The sequence below is a fragment of the Danio rerio genome, chromosome 13, assembly GCF_049306965.1.
Source record: "Danio rerio strain Tuebingen ecotype United States chromosome 13, GRCz12tu, whole genome shotgun sequence".
Taxonomy (NCBI): domain Eukaryota; kingdom Metazoa; phylum Chordata; class Actinopteri; order Cypriniformes; family Danionidae; genus Danio; species Danio rerio.
This window is the reverse complement of record NC_133188.1, coordinates 23,745,101-23,762,178: the sequence shown is the minus strand read 5'-3', so window position 1 is coordinate 23,762,178 and position 17,078 is coordinate 23,745,101. Positions and strand designations below refer to the sequence as shown.

General features: G+C 36.1%; 1 long non-coding RNA gene and 1 other non-coding gene across 8 annotated transcripts in view; one reads left to right on the top strand and one right to left on the bottom strand.

Moving 5' to 3' along the window:
- Positions 1-17,078, bottom strand: part of ccdc172 (coiled-coil domain containing 172) — a 216,616-nt gene that overhangs the window by 83,332 nt on the left and 116,206 nt on the right. The window contains exon 9 of one of the 7 annotated variants that reach the window (XR_012389235.1): positions 2,912-3,163. The exons of 5 other annotated variants lie outside the window; for them this stretch is intronic. This is a non-coding gene — a transcript (coiled-coil domain containing 172). Of the gene's footprint in view, positions 1-2,911; positions 3,164-9,672; positions 9,987-17,078 lie in introns of those variants that run through there. One more of the 7 variants, XR_012389238.1, reaches the window with a different exon arrangement.
- On the top strand, positions 5,770-8,428 carry LOC137487389 (uncharacterized). Its single transcript, XR_011005951.2, has 6 exons — positions 5,770-5,826; positions 6,147-6,251; positions 7,179-7,305; positions 7,481-7,566; positions 7,875-7,917; positions 8,015-8,428. It is a non-coding gene; the product is annotated as an uncharacterized lncRNA (long non-coding RNA).

The window sequence follows — 17,078 nt, the reverse complement described above, 5'->3', positions numbered from 1 at the left end:
AAGTGAAAACAGTGGCACACATTCAGTATTAATGCACACAGTGGATAATTTGCAAGCTAGAGAAAACAAGGAGGCAATTATTAGTAATAATAATAATATATATACGCTCTACACATGTATATATATACGTAGCGGAGGAACTCAACGCTAGAAGAAAGATAGTATTGCGACTGAACTGGTCGCTAAAGAGAAAATACTATACGTTATAGGATACACGTTGTATAGCAATGAAACTATTAGTGGTCTGTTAGGACAAATTTCATATGAACTGCGCGCTCACTGTGGGCGGGATCACGTTCGCTGTAATGAGGCGACAGGAGACTCCATACCAGTCCTCTCATATTTCTTTGTTGAGTGTTTGTTGAATTTCAGTACATTATAACGACGTGTTTTTTCCTGACACAGTCTTTATCTTGTGCGTGTCTCATGCAGGTTATTTGTAATGTCAAAGGCTGTGGGCGTGGTAGCATTAACTCTACTGAACTCAGACTGAGAAACTAGACATAGCGTTGGTTTCATACTAATTACTTTATCCAGCAATATTTTTTTTCATAATGCACTCCCTGCATTTAAAAGTAGACACTTCAAGCTTTCAAAAAATATATGTCTCATCTCTGGGTGTTTTGTTTTTGCGACGTATCAGCGCATTTTACTGACGCATTTCTAAAAACAGTTCACAGAGAGAAAAAAAGACAGATTGCCTACACTATTTGTTATCCTTGTTTTGCAAAAGCACACACATTTGTTGTCATTGTAAGTGTACACATTAAAAACCATACACCTAACAGATTTGATTGATGTATTGATCTTATCTGTACGATTAAAACTGAAAGTGTAAAGTTCATATTTAGCTTGATGATGTAAAAACTTGTCAGACCACGTATATGCAGTCTTCGACCCCAGGGGGTTAATCGCTGACGAATCCGCCATTGTAAGCGTGTAGATTGCTGAAGCACTCCTCAGAAAAATGATAGGAAGACAGCACAAAGCTGGGGCTATAATGCTGAGGTATTTTGCAAAAATAAACCTCAACCACCGACTCTTCACAGTTTCATCTTTAGGTAGAAAGAAAACTTTCCACTCACACTTCCAATAATATCCAGCTGAGCTCAGCATATACACGACTTGATTCAACCGGCGTCTGCTAGTGTTCTTCTATTTCTTTGCAACTGTGTTTGCATGATGAGCCGGGGGTTTAAATTTTTTTAAATGCGCGTGCACAATTGGGCGGGGCTTAAGTTCCGTATCCACGTCATGCCGATATGGCTAATGACTCGTTATCAAGATGTTTCATATGAAGCACAATGATTCGACTCCTTTGTAGATGAATCAATATTTTTAAACACAGCACAATTTCAGATTTAAGCCTAAGCTAAATATTTCACATCACTTCAGCTGTGTTACACACTATATAGAAGGTCATTTTTAAAAACCCGTAATCGTTGCTCTTTAAAATAATCACTAGTTAAATATAAAATATTGCGTTTCCTCACATTTTCTCTCTGATTTTTAGTCAGTATGGTAGTGGGCACTCCCTTACTCTCAGCTCACAGCTATCCATGCCCATTCAAGCTGCCTTTTTCAAAGAAATTCTGAGGTATGCTTGAACTGAAAGAGGGGATTTGATCACCCAATAAACCAGGGGTGTTCAAACTCAGCTCTGGAGTGCTGGTGTCCTGGAGGGTTTAGCTCCAACCCTAATCAAACACACATCAATCAGCTAATCAAGCTCTTACTAGATATGCTACAAGCTTCCTGGCAGGTGTGTTTAAGCAAGTTGGGGCTAAACTCAGCAGGACACCGGCCCTCCAAGACAGAGTTTGAACACCCATGCTTTAAACAAATAAACATGACAGCAAAAACACGTAGGGCCTATAATATATATATATATATATATATATATATATATATATATATATATATATATATATATATATATATATATATATATATATATATATATATATATATATATATATTTTTTTTTTTTTTTTTTTTAAGATAGTGGTATTTGAGAAGTAGTTTTGGATCTTGTTGAACATTAGATTTAAAAAAAACATAAATATATATATATATGACTAGTTTTTGTGTGTAGACTGACAGCAAGACATACACAGTGTGCTTAGATTTAGAACAAAACACAACACCGGTGTGCCCTTATCGAACACACTGTGTAAAGATTTACTCTGCAGGGAATAAAAAGCATGTGAACCCTTGGCTTTAATAGCATGTTGACCCTACATTTGCTGCAATAACCTTGACCAAACATTTCCTGTAATTGCGGATCAGATTGAACTTCGATCAGGAACAAATTCTGACCACTCCTTTTTACAAAACGGTTTCAGTTGAGAAATAATCCATTGGCATATGGTCTCAATCTCTCAGCTGAGGTCGTTTTAAAGCTTCTCAATCCATTTTTCAATAGTAAATCCATGGTGTCGTATCATTTTTTCTTTAACTATACAAACATAAACTCTATAAAAGTGTTAGGCTCTCTTTGTGGAAAGCTAGAAGTTTGCTAGGCCTATTGCAGGGAATTGAATTTCTAGTTCTTGAGGTACTCCAATTTTAATTGGGTTTTGTGCTTGGGAATTTTATCTTCCTGAAAAATTAACATTGTCCTAGGCTTCAGGTTTATGAATAAAGTAGGTAATCTAGCAGTATTTCCATTGCCCCTTCTATTCTTTCTTGTACGTGATAATGAAAAGCAACCTCACAGCATGAAGATACGACTAGTGTAGTACACCGTAGGCATGGTGTTTTATTAGGAGTAGGCAGTGTTAGATTGCTTTCATATATCATAATGTTTTTTAACTCTTACACTCTGTTCCGAAGCTTAATGCAGTGCAAAAAAAGAAGATATATAACTTTCAGAAACTATGGCTGCTGTTTTAAAGATGTATCCTCAGCCTTTTAAGGTGCACCAGTTAACCTATTTATTAAAACAAATATTTAATCATCATCTTTTAAACAAGGCATGGTCAATGCAAACTGCTGATCTAGAATTTTCAAACATAACTGGCCATTACATGAAATGGTATGGATAGAACAATATGTCACGTGAACAGCAGTTTGGTGGGTAAAAATGTAACACAAATAAAGACCAATGTCTGCAGAAGAGTGTCTCTGAACGCACAGCCAATCCAACCTTGAAGCAGATGATCTATAGAAAAGAGGATGATCAAATCAATGACACTCATGCTATTAACAGTGGTCTTATTTTAGTTTTAAACTCTATTTTAGAATGGAAACAATCCACGTCTACACTGGGATTTCATCCGTTTCTGTGAGGAAAAAGTTAAGGTAACTCAAACCATTTGAAGAAACTGATTGCAACAAAACATTTAAGTTCAAAAACTAATCCTAATGAGTGCTGTGAACCTAATCTATATGAGTATACGAAGCAATTTGAGCCTAGTAAAACCCAATAAATGAACTCAAACCAACTGAGTACTGTAAAACCAAATAAGTTAAGGAAACTCAAATCGTTTAAGGAAACTGATTGCTACAACTCATTTCAGTTAAAAAACAACTCTATATAAGTACTGTGAACCTACTCTATTTAAGTTGAAGTAATGATGTATTTAATTAAATCATTTTCTACAGCACTGAGTTTAAAACTCTTTTCAAATGAGTAGAATTAACTTTCAGGCAATTTTGAGTTAACTAAATTCATTTTATCTGATAAAGTTGACTGTTGGGTTTTACAGTGTCACAATTGCTGAATCTTTCAATTAGATTAAATAAGATGTATAATAATCATAAATGTCAAATTACTAAAAATCCAAACCCCTGTTTTTTGTGTTGTCCTTTAAATTTGAAAATAATAGAATCAAAGAATAGAGATCTTTCACTGTAAACAGTATACTTTTTTATAAAAATAATTATTATTAATAATAATAATAATAATAATACTTATATAATAGAATACAGTAGATGCCTGCACAAAAATACAGCTGTGCAGTCTACATCCTGTTTTTAATATATTACTCTCAAATGAACAATTATCAAACTTGAAACAGATTTTTTTGTGAGTTTTTTTTTTAAAGCTTGGGGTAGCAGGTTTTTAATTAATGGTAGTCTTGGCAATACCACAATAGCAAAGATGTATGTTTGTTTTATCATCATTCCACAGTACACTACATATAACATAGCCTACACAATTAATGAAATGAAAGAATGGGAAAGCAAAGGCTGAGACTTAAATTTTATTCATATTTATTATATTTATATGTGATCCGAAAATCAAACTTTGATAGAAGTTAAATTTATCATTGACAATCTTATTATCCAATCTGCTGCTAGGAAAAAGGAATAATGTTTTATAGTTTTCTTTCTTTTTCTTTTCATTAAACATTTTGATTGCTTAAGGCAAGGGTCACCAATCTCGGTCCTGGAGGGCCGGCGTCCCTGCAGGGTTTAGCTTCAACTTGCTTCAACACACCTGCCTGGGTGTTTCAAGTATACCTAGTAACACCTCGATTACCTTGTTCAGGTGTGTTTGATTAGGGTTGGAGCTAAAATCTGCAGGACACCGGCCCTCCAGGAACAAGTTTGGTGACCACTGGCTTAAGGTAATATATTAACCAAACAACTTCTCTAAGTGTCATACACTTTGCATACTAATGAATTGTTTTTACAGAAGTAGAATCTTCCTGTGGCCGGCTGGAAAGATGGAGCGACACCAATATATGAAAATAATTTAAATGTCCTATACAATGCGATGTTCGTAAAGGTGTGAAGACAGAATGTTGCAGAGCAGGACTTATCTGATAATAATGTCAGCTTACGTGCTCAGAGAACTTTGCAAAAAGAGGAAGTATGTTTGGGTGATGTTTAGAATGATTGACAAGTGACAAATGTCACTAAAACTCCATCTGTCAATATCACCAGTGTATAAATGCTGGAGTGAGGGAAATGTCAATTTTGTTGCGCACCTCCTGAATGTAAATCTTGCATTGCATTGTGGATACCCAGAATTCTGTTGATCGAATTATTCATTTGTATCCAATAAATTACAAATATTTTTGACATTATAGAAAACCCTCTCCTGGCCTTTTTATAGAACACCCATGGAATTGGTTAGATATTCTACCACTGCATGAAAGCATAATTGTATAAAAAAATCAAGCGTGTCAAACGTTCATTATCCATTGACTTTCAGCATCCCTTCACCAGTCCATCTCCACACCTTTAAATCCAATCACTTCTTAACCAGTGGGAGCATTCTAAGGCTGGGATAGACACTGTACCTGGCCCCCCATCTCTCTCTCTCCTTACAAAAAACTTGAGTTAGAGTGTCTTTCTTAGCTCAAAGCCCTCTCCCCAGACAGCATGCAAATATGCTTATTCTTTAATCAAATATCTGTAAGAACTTGTGAAATTATATTTCAAGAAAGATGTTCTGATCTGTAGTTCTGTGAATATTCTCTGCATTAAAATACTGTATGTTCCTGTACGCAAGTTAAGTACATAATGTGAAAATTATATATATATATATATATATATATATATATATATATATATATATATATATATATATATATATATATATATATATATATATATATATATATACACAGCAAATTGATCAGAGTTAAATTCTCGGTGTTGAAGCATTTCAGAGTAAAGTGTTGACGTTAAAGAGTTAGATTTTGATAAATGAATATAATAAGAGTTAGAATTGATTTTATTCAGTGCGAAATCAAGGAGTTATCTTTTCAACACTTGGTGGTGTTATTTCCAACATCCGGGAATTCATGCAGCCCCAGTCACTGAAGAATTTTCTATACGCCATTTTCCATCTGAGGTTTAGAACAGCAACTGGTGAGTCAAACTACCTAAATGTTGGTATTTTACTGACTTTCTTTAAGGAAATACATGTGTAAACATATTGTTAAGTTAATAACTTTAGAATGGAGTGACAATTTTAATCTTCTGCGGTTCATTCATGGTCGTTTGTGTATCTAGCTTAACTGCATTACTATTCACTTCTTTTCAAGAATGTTTTTATAGATGCTCACGCATACATAGTGCATAAAAACATCAAATGTACATGTTCAACACATTTCTGTCACGCTTAATGCCATTTTGTGCGTTGTTACTCATCTGTAAAATAAAATCGACACTTCTCCTTTAATTCGAAGCAAACTAGCGAGGGAATCCCCAGAGCAGCCTAGCCTACTCTGCCCGGATGCTAACGGCAACACAGGACGGTTTCCATACGCTCTGGAGTTTCTAAAACATATCTGGTGAGTAAATGAACATATGCTTACTTGTAAAAGGCTTCCTGACTGAAACATATGATTGTTTGTTATTCGTGTACGTTAATTTAGTTATTTTAAACACCGCGGCCCTTTTAAACTGGTTCATTCGTGGCCGTCCATATACCGTTAGTCCATAGACTCGCGTGATAACGTACGCTTGAATTATATTAAGTGTTGACAACCATTAAAGTCGGAATGTTAACATTAATGTCTTTAAATGACCGCGTTTGCACTTTCTCAGACATTTAAGGTTACAGAAGTCTCCCGGAAGTTGCGGGACTAACGTTAACGTTATCCCGCAAATGCACAGAGACTCCCAGATGCCCAAGTAGATGCCCGCAAATGAATGATAATCTCCCGGAAATCGCGCGTCTCCCGCCCGGTCATTAAACACTTTGCACACCCCTCTCCACCGCATCCCTCCCAGCTCTTCAGGTACGTTGCGCGCAACTCATCCCATTGCTCTTCAGGTTCTCATCTCTCCCGCTACCTCCCGCAAATCAACTCTGTATCCCCCGAAAATTACTTTTCCCAACTCGGGATGTCTGACGTTAGTAAGTTAGGCTATTTCTGTAGTCAGGAACATCTTAGTCAAGCTTTTTCTCCCGCATGATATTGTGCTTAAAACTATAGGCTAAACTTAGCATGTACTGTACACAACATTTCCTTTTTATTAAAGACAATTTAGTGCGTTGTAAACAGCCACCTGTCTGTAAAATTAATCAACTGATTCATATTTGAGCAGCCTAATGATGATACAGGTTTGATTTGTAGATTTAATATCAATAATCAACATCTGAATCAAAAGATATCTGAAAAAGTGTGAGGCATACTTTGTGATGTTCATCTCTCCTTTTTATCTGAAGGTTATGCATATGTGTTAGATACTAATGTGTTGTTGTTTTTTAACAGCCACAGTTCTCTATACAATAACACAAGACCCTGTGACGGTGGCTGATTAGAGACGGATGGTGTATTTCCAGAGTTGGTGAAATGACCAAGCACACCTTCTTGGTCATATGTGGTAATAATAATGAAGGTATGTTTGATAAAGTTCTGTATTTGTTTCACATAAGCTGAGAGGGTATTAGAGCATTAGAGAATAACAAATGACATGAAGGTGATAAGTTTTGTATTGTGGGTGAACTGTTACTTAAATAATGTTTTGCTCTTTGCTTTGCACTTTTCCTCTTCTGCTTATCCTAATATTTTAGATTATAGTTGGACCTAAAACATCTGCTAGACTCCAGGAAAGGTGGCATCAATACTGGACCTGAAAGGGCCTAACAAGTTTAATCTGGTAAAGAAACATGCACGCGCGCACACACGCATGCACGCACACGCTTACAGAAAACTGTTGTTTATGAAGTTTATGAATATTTTTTACACTGTGGCCAATATTTTGGGGAAGTCAGCATCACTAAATGATATAAAAGATTTTAAGCTCCTCTAAATTTTGCTCCAAGTCTTGTGTTAAATTCAGGATTCTGGACAGACAGCTGCCTGTTTTTCCAGTTCTAGTCATAGTGGTTAACCTAATTGTTTTTGGAGATCCAACAGTGATGTATGTGTTTTTTCTACTTTTCCATATCCTGTCACCTCAACCAGCCGGGAGAGTCAAGTTGTGGATCATCATGAAGATTTTCAAAAGGTGAGTTTAGATTTCTTGAATGTTTTATTTACTTTAAATGTTCTTTTAAATTTATCATAGAATTTGATTGCTATTTGTTTTCAAACATTTTTCTTAGTCATGCTGGAGTCTTGAAGAGTTCTTAGATGAGCATCACCCTATATCCGTGCATCAGGAACCACCAGACGAGCGATCAGCAGCTGCTACATCGTCATGGATAAAAAGGTGATCCTGTGGCTGGGAAGCACTTCATTCACAGGACATGCTTGATGAGATTTCCTAGCTCCAGTTTGTTTTCACAAAAGTTTACAGCATTTGTACCTTCATTTAAACTGCTGTGTTTGATATGGAGGACCAAGGAAACACCCGAAGTGAAAGATTTGCACGCCAAGTTGTTTAAAATGTAATTTCACAAGAAAACTATGAGTTCAGAAGAAAACTATGAGTGACGCTATATTGAACTTTCAAATTGCTCTGATGAAACATCAAGTTTGGACCAAAGGACTGAAACAGCCTTTTTGAGCACTGGTCATACATATTTTGTTGATACTGTCTGTACTAATAAAACATTTAAGGCATATTTGACATTGTTGCATTTTAAAAACTGAATGAGTTGTTGAAGTGGTGAATGTTTTCAAATAAAATGTTTTTTCTTTTGTAATTTACAGTCTATTTTATATTTACACTCAAGAGAGTTGAATAAAATAGCAATATATTGTAGTAAAAAAATTACTACCAGGCGGTGTTAAATATATGTTACAAATTTAACTCTGCCCAGAGTTAAAATTAACCCTTACTTCGGTGTCAATGTGCCAACCCTTTTGAAAGTGTTGATTTAACTCTGTTTTGAGTGGACCCCATGAGACACTTTCAAAGTGTTGAAATTAACACCCATAGAGTTGTTTTGGGTCCCCATATTTTGCTGTGTATATATATATATATATATATATATATATATATATATATATATATATATATATATATATATATATATATATTTGTTCTCGCCATGACATTTACATTTAGTCATTTGGCAGATGCTTTTGTTCACTTACAATTGAGGAGACATTCAGCAAATCAACACATAGAGGCAGTACATGGAGGAAGTGCTAATTATACAAAGCAACTGTCAGTGCTCAGAGAATTAGATGCTAGAGTGAGAGAGACGTTTTTTTTTTTTTTTTTTGGAGAGAAGAGTGAAGATTGTTTCTACAGGTGGTCTGTTAAGCCCCCTGACCTGTGTGAAGCACACTAATAAAATTAAAATATAAATGCATAGTGATTTTTTTATTTTTATTTGTAAGAACATACACATTTTTTATTTATTTATTTTTTTTTACAGGTGATTTGTAAAGCCCACTCACTTGTGTGAGGCACACTCAGTTTAGGTTTTGTGTGGTGAGGTGGGGGTCCTAAGCTGCATCCCAAATGGCACACTTAACACTATACTCTTATCCACTATGTACTTATGCACTTACACACTCAACAGCATAGTATATTAATATGGTGTTGGCATAAATGGAACACAAACCCGTTTTTAGGGTTTTCACCTTTATTTTTGATAGGACAGTAGTGAGAATTGACAGGAAAGCATGGGGAGCAGAGAGAGGGGAAGGATCGGCATAGGACCGCGAGGCAGAATCGAACCTGGGTCGCCGCAAGCACCGGAGTGTAACCGGAGTGTAACCACTACACCACAGGCGCCAAGCAAACCCGTTTTTTAAAGCTCGTCTAGGGAAGGGGTTAGCAACATAAAAGGACACGGAAATCAGAAATACAATGCTCTATTTATTTAGAGACCAGAATATAAGTGTCCGATCAAATTAAGGTGGCAACAAAAATATAGATCATTAATTAAACAATTTTTCTCAATCAAAACAATTACTTAAACAAAGAAAGAAACAAACAAACATAAACAAAACATAAACCATAAAGAAAACATAGACAAAGTATGAATAAAGCATAGATTAAAGAAACGGCAAAAATACCAGCATGGCTCCTCAGCAGCGGCTGCACAAGACGTGCACAGAAGTCTCAGACCTTCATCAGGACAAGATACGCAGAGGTTCTCAACAAGTACGGGTCATACTCTTGAAAGAGACAAGATCGGTAGGATCAGTCACCTCGACACACACCCAGCTTCCGCTTATAAAGGTAACAAGTCAAATTAGCGGCAGGTGCAAGGCGAAGCCAGCCTCAAAGAAAAGAAACAGCAAATAGTAAAAATCAACAAACTCCAAAGCAACACAATGAAGATATTTATTATATATATATATATATATATATATATATATATATATATATATATATATATATATATATATATATATATATAWATATATATATATATATATATATATATATATATATATATATATATATATATATATATATATATATATAATATAAAGAAGAAGAAGTAGAAGGATAAATAAATAATAACTTTGACAAAGTGGAAATTCAAACCGTTTCACAGATAACGGTTGCCAAATTAGTAAAATAAATGACCAAACTACAAAATAATACCTACCATGAACATGACCACATTCACCATCAGGAGGTGGTATAATCACTCTCGTAGACAACTGCTTTCACAATTCACAAGTAAAGCAAACCGACATCAGTACCAAAAAGCTCCACCCCATCCGCTACATGAGCAGAGCAGCGGCTATTGAGTTTGAAGTGTCCAACATTCCACACTTCTTTTTAACAGTTAAATAAGTGCATCACTCGGGTATTTAAAGTGCACTTATTTTTAGAGTTTTCAGTGTGAATAAACTACTTGCACTATTTATACTACAAAATGGCGTAGAATAGTGCATAAGTATGCAGAGTACACCTCTAGTTTTGTTCACAGGGGTTCAACGATACCAGTGAGTGCAAATGTGGGAATAAGAAGATCATTCCACCAGCATGGAATGTTGAATGTAAATGTTTTGGAAAGTGGCGTATAGCCTCCCTGTGATGGAACCACAAGGTGGTGCTCACTCCCCAACTGGGGGCTTCTGGAAGGCATGTAGGCCTTAAGTAGGATGTGGAGGTAAGATTGTGCAGTGACGTGGTTGTTCTGTAAGCAATCGTCAATGAGCCGAGCTTCGACCTGTAACCAATGCAGAGAGATAAAGAGAGGTGTACATGGGCTCTCTTAGGCTCATTAAAGACCAGACGAGCTGCAACATTCTGGATCATCTGTAGGGGTTTAAAGGTGTCGGACCGGGATTCAAGTTAGAAGAGCATTGGAGTAGTCTAGCCTTGAAATGATAAGAGACTAAAAGCTGCGCAGCATGATCTGTTGGAAAGTGTCAGATTTTTCTGATGTTGAAAAGTGCAAACCTGAGGCTACAGAAAAGTGACATTGCAGAAATAGAAACCATTGCTATAATAGAAACTTGATATGTCAATGTCATGAATGGTTAGGACAAAACTCTTATTAACATGTAAAAGAAAGTTTTGTCACATGCGGCAGTGCTGTGTTCTGTGTTTAAGGCACAGTGTAGTCTAGCAGTGGAGCTATGATGTACAGTATAAGAAAAAAGATGTGGTGATTGAAGGATGGGCTTTACTTTTGGGTTATGTATTGTTCACTGACAATAAAAATACAGCCTCCTCCTTCCCTCGACTTTAAACCTTAAGACAGTTGTGCCAAACCTTGGAAGAAAGGAGGGACGCGCAGCTGGAGAGCACAGGGCAGGATGGACTGAGTGACAGAGAGAGAGAGAGAGAGAGAGAGAGAGAGAGAGAGAGAGAGAGAGAGAGAGAGAGAGAGAGAGAGAGAGAGAGAGAGAGAGAGAAACTGATTTTGTTCTGTTGTATGTGTTTATAGGGGCTTAATGTATAAGGGAAGGATAGACAGTGACCCAAAAGACCCAATCAGGGAACACATGTCAGTAGCCATGATTCCATTTTCCGATGCTTCATTTTTGCTATGCCCACCCTGACTCAACAAACAAAAAACAGCCGCTGCAGCGTTTTCAGAAGTCTTCGGAGTTGAAAACCCAAGGGTGTGGATGGAAGGCGTAACCGTAGCAAAATTTTTAGTATAAATGATGCCTGAGGCTACAGTTCACACAACCAGAACAACACTGGATAACAGAAGACTGTAATAAAAGTTGCTTAGTATGTTGAGTCTTGATTTCTGCTGCAACATTTGGATAGGGTCCGAATTTGGCATGTATATGAAAGAGTCAATCCATTCTGTCTAGTATGAAAGATTCATTCTGACTGTGGTTGTGTAATAGTGTGAGGGATATGTTCTTGACATTAAAAAGAATACTTCGGGCACCTTATGACAATGTGATGTAGTGCAACAAAATATTTTACCACATAATATGATAGAAAGCTTGAGCAGTTGTCAAGATTTAAAAACTGATGCTGTCAGTCTTCACAATAAGAAAAGCTGCACTGATATAGTGAGATCACTATTTTTGTTACCACTATTCTTGAGATTTTGGTGTAACTTCATTGAAATCCATGGAGAGCCTGCTGTTTATAACAGCAGCTTAATGAGCAAAATAAAACAATGTGCTTTAATCGATGATGATGATGCCTTAAAAAAACTGCTGGACAATAATATGTCTCTGGTCGGTAATAGTACTAAGACAAACAGGTCCTACATTCCATATACACAGACCAAATGATAATGTAGCATATTAACTCCCACATTTAAATGCAGTTGTAACACCCAAACGCTTCTGCTTACATGGTCAACGAAAACAGGGAGGAAGCAGTCTGTGGCAGTCAGTTTCTTATTTAGGTTTGATTTTGATTTGCATTCAAAAAAATTATTTGATTCATTAAAATCAGACTATTAAAGATCCGTTTTGTAGTTTTGTTTTTCCATGATATTCTGCGCTATAAAAAAATTATATGATTACATTTATTCATTTTCTTGTCAGTTTAGTGCCTTTATTAATCCGAGGTCGCCCCAGCGGAATGAACCGGCTCATTTTTACTTATCCAGTTCATTTTTTATGCAGCGGATGCCCTTCCAGCTGCAAACCATCTCTGGGAAACATCCCCACACACACTCATACAATACGGACAATTTAGCCTATCCAATTCACCTGTACCGCATGTCTTTGGACTGTGGGGGAAACCAGAGCACCCGGAGAAAACCAACGCGAACACAGGGAGAACATGCAAACTCCACACAGAAACGCCAACTGAGCCGAGGATCGAACCAGCGACCCAGCAACCTACTTGCTGTGAGGCGACAGCACTACCTACTGCGCCACTACGTCACCTATATGATTACAAAGTGACTTAAATAAATTAGTCGTTGAGTGCGAGGGATCGTTTTATTGTTCATCTGCACAGAAAATAACAAAATCATAACAAAAAAAGCAAACTGAGTATGAACTGCAAAAAAAAATACTACTACAGCCTTTAAACTACAAAATCGAATGTTATTTAAATTTTGTACTCAATTTGTAATCATTTGTGAAATGTACTAGAAATTGCTACATTTTCATGAAACTTGTTTTCATTAACAGTCCTGCTTTTCTTTGGGGGCTTAAGCCCCTGATGTATTTTCAAAAGCCCCTGATCGTTTGGAATATGTTGCAATTAAATAAAAATAGGTTGTATAACATTTATTTTGTTAGTACTTAAAATTACCACATAACATTCCACTTAACGCAGCTTTTGTGTCGGCCATTCAGCAGTACCTGTTTCTACTGGCAGGTGGGAGTGGGACTGTTGTCATAGTTGTCAAACGGCAAGTATTAAAAAAAATCCCACCACTGCACTGTCTTCATTCATTCATTATTTTGAGGAGCTGAAGCTGATGAGGTAATGATACAACTGTTTTGCAAAACTGAATAGTTCTAACAACTAATAAAGCTAAATATTAGTTTTTACAGTAAAATGTGTGTAATTATGGTGAAATAAAATAACTAATCAATAAAATGTGTGTCATACTAATGTAAATACATGCCAGATATTTAGAAAAGCGTAAATTCTTTTAGATATCTAGACATCTTTATCTAGATCTGATATAGGCAGTCATATCTCCTTCTGTAATAGTTAAATCAAAGTGATTTGCATCTTATTATTTTACAGCTATATTCTACTGTAACATGCTATGTCAGTTAGTATCGGATTATACAACAATTTATTATTTTGAAAATACCTAAAATGGCCAGAAGAACACAGTTAAAGCTTTTTTTATGTTTATTCGGATCTTATTTTTATTCATTCAAGTACAGCAATAGCTGGATGCCATCATTCATATTAGGGATTTCCTGGAATGTTCTAATACTTTTACTCAACTCAAGTATGAGTGAAATAGGCATTACATACATTAAAAGTGCCATAATGTCCACATCACCCTATTTTGAGAAAAACTGAAGAAAAAAAAAATCTATCTCTAAAGAAATTTCAAGAAACGGGTTATTTAGCGGGGTGAACTAGAACTTAGATTTGTTTTGGGTTGGGGGCGTTGGGGGGTTGACTTCTGTGCGGCTAAGCCCCTCATCCCTTTCGACCTTAGCAACGCCCCTGGGCCCCACATTTTTGAACATACAGTGGGGGAAATAAATATTGAACGTGTCAGCATTTTTCTCAGAAAACATATTTTTAAAGATGCTGTTGACTTGAAATTTTCACCAGATGTCAATAACTACCAAATAAATCCATATGTACAAAGAAAACAAATCTAATTAGTTTGCAAGTTATGTGTAATAAAATGAAATTAAACAGGGGAAAGGTGTGAGATTTGATAGACAAGATCCACAGAACCATAAAGATTTTTACACTCTGTTGAAAAAATAAAAATAAAATCATACCTGGGCAATGCATGACTTCATTCTCCATATGAGAAGCGTCTTTACACTGCCATCACCAAAAAAGGCCTTTAACTGTCTAAAGTATTAAAAACATTTCAGTAGTTCAGTACTTTCCCTTTGTGTCATTCCGTTGTTATTACACATAACATTTATTTTTCAGATTTTTTGTTTTGTTTTGTTTTATTTTATATATTTTAATTGTTGGCGTTTTTACCAAAATCTGGTTCAATTCCGTGTCAATAGCTCCTTTAGCAATATTATTTCCAGGAAAACAAAAATGACAAGTTCATTACTTATTTCCTGCCACTGTATACTTGGGAAATTTTAATTTCATAAAAATAAGTACCCCATCATTAAAAACAATGGCTCTACGGTGTGTCCTAATTGATCACACCGTGTAAACATTTACAGTACAGATTAGAAAAAGTATGTGATCCCCTGGCTGTAATAACACATTGACCTTACTTTGGCATCAACAACCTCCATTAATAGTTCCGGTAATTGCAGATTAGAGCTGCACAACAGTTTGGAGGAATATTTCTCCAATCCTTTTTTTCACCAATCCTGTTCCATCAATATAAAGGCAAATATAAATGTGAATCAAAGTAACATCAGAAATGCCTGGTAAAATTGACTAACAAAGATCACAGGGTTTACCCCTAAAGATAAATATATATTAATTTCTCTGACCTTCCTTTGGTTTTTGCTGACTAAATGACTGAATTTCCATGACATATGAAGAGTGGAAAAGCAGGGGCTGCTATTATATATTGCTTTTATATTATTAGTATAATATTAAAACATGTTAAAATAATAGCATAATATTAAAATGTTTTTAGCTCAAATATAATTTTACAATACTTCAATAGCCCCTGAGAACAGTAGATTAAAGTTTAGCCTTGACAGTTAACAGGTACAGTCCGGTGACTAAATTTGACAGGATTGTCAATTGATGACTGTGAGGGTGCTTTTACACTAGCACTTTCGGTCCACACCTGGGTTTGTTTGACGTCAGAGTGAAGTAAAGTATGTTTAGCTAGTGTAAACATGTCTTCTAAACTCAGGTGCGCACATACGAACTGTACCCAAGTCCACCTGAAAGAGTGGGTGGGGTGCAATGGTACGGTCCAGGTAATTGAACCAAGTGTGAAAGCATTAAAAGTGTGAACCTACACTTGTCTCACGGTTTGGTTCAGTTGCGATTTTCATTGATTCGGTTTAATTCGATATCTCGGTGCATCGATGATGCTTTCCATAAACAGTTTTATATTTTCTTCAAAGTACAGCAATTCTTGTATTAAAATGTATAAATATATTTGTATTTATATACTATTTGTAATACAATTTTGTCCTTTAATACAAACAGTCAGATATATAAACTGCACCTTTAAACAACATGAGCATTTATAGCAAATAAACAAATATAAATATCTCACCCGCATGTCTAGCAATTTCTTACTTACAACCTTAGGATTGGTCTCGCTCTCAACAGAAAGTGCTGCGTTTGGCTCTAACCCGCTAGCGCTGTTCACATATAAGTGACACTGATAAACAGCAGCGCTATCACAGCTGATCCACGATAGACACGGCGGAGACATCTATGCAGACATGCATTCGTGTCTGTATCCAGAAGTATTGCTGTAACAGCTGAGAGGAGAGGAAAAGTCACGCCAGCAGGTCAAATGGGCCACAGTTAGAGAGAGAGAGAGAGAAATGGAGCTTACTTTCATTCTCTTAATCGCAGTGAAATAGGGGCTTTTGAGGTAAGTGTTAGTGAAAGACTGTGCAGCAAACACACACGCAGAGAAATTGTGCACAGTTTCTACGTTTTTAAGTAGTTGGCGTGTTGTAAATACTCATGCTCGCCTCCCTCGCCATAGTAAGCTACGGCGACATAGCGCATAAATGATCTCTGTACATAATAACTGGTTATGATTATTACTGAACTGATACCGAATTATCTGCATCTGCATCGCGGTGCACCGAAGAAACAATTCATTTTCACACCCATAGAAAGCATCCTAAAAGGAAAAAAAAATGAAGCTGAAAAACAGCCAATCCATAAAAATAGACGTGAACAGCATGACATTCAATAAAGAAAAATTGACTATTATAGAAGGAAAATGAAAGTTAAAGTATCAAACCAAATCCCTCAAATTTAATGACAAGTCAGAAAAACGCTTTCAATGTCTGATTGCTATTTCAAAAATTCCATGACCCATGGGATGCCTGAGATCAGACCATCCATTCCAATATGTCTTTAGATGGTCTAGAGCAGTTTTAACCAGTAGATGGAAAATAAAACATTACATGCTACACTGACACCAATATCCAACGCTATACGCTCCATACATTTCATCAACTGTGAACCGCAAAACCTCTTCAGGCCTGTGGAGA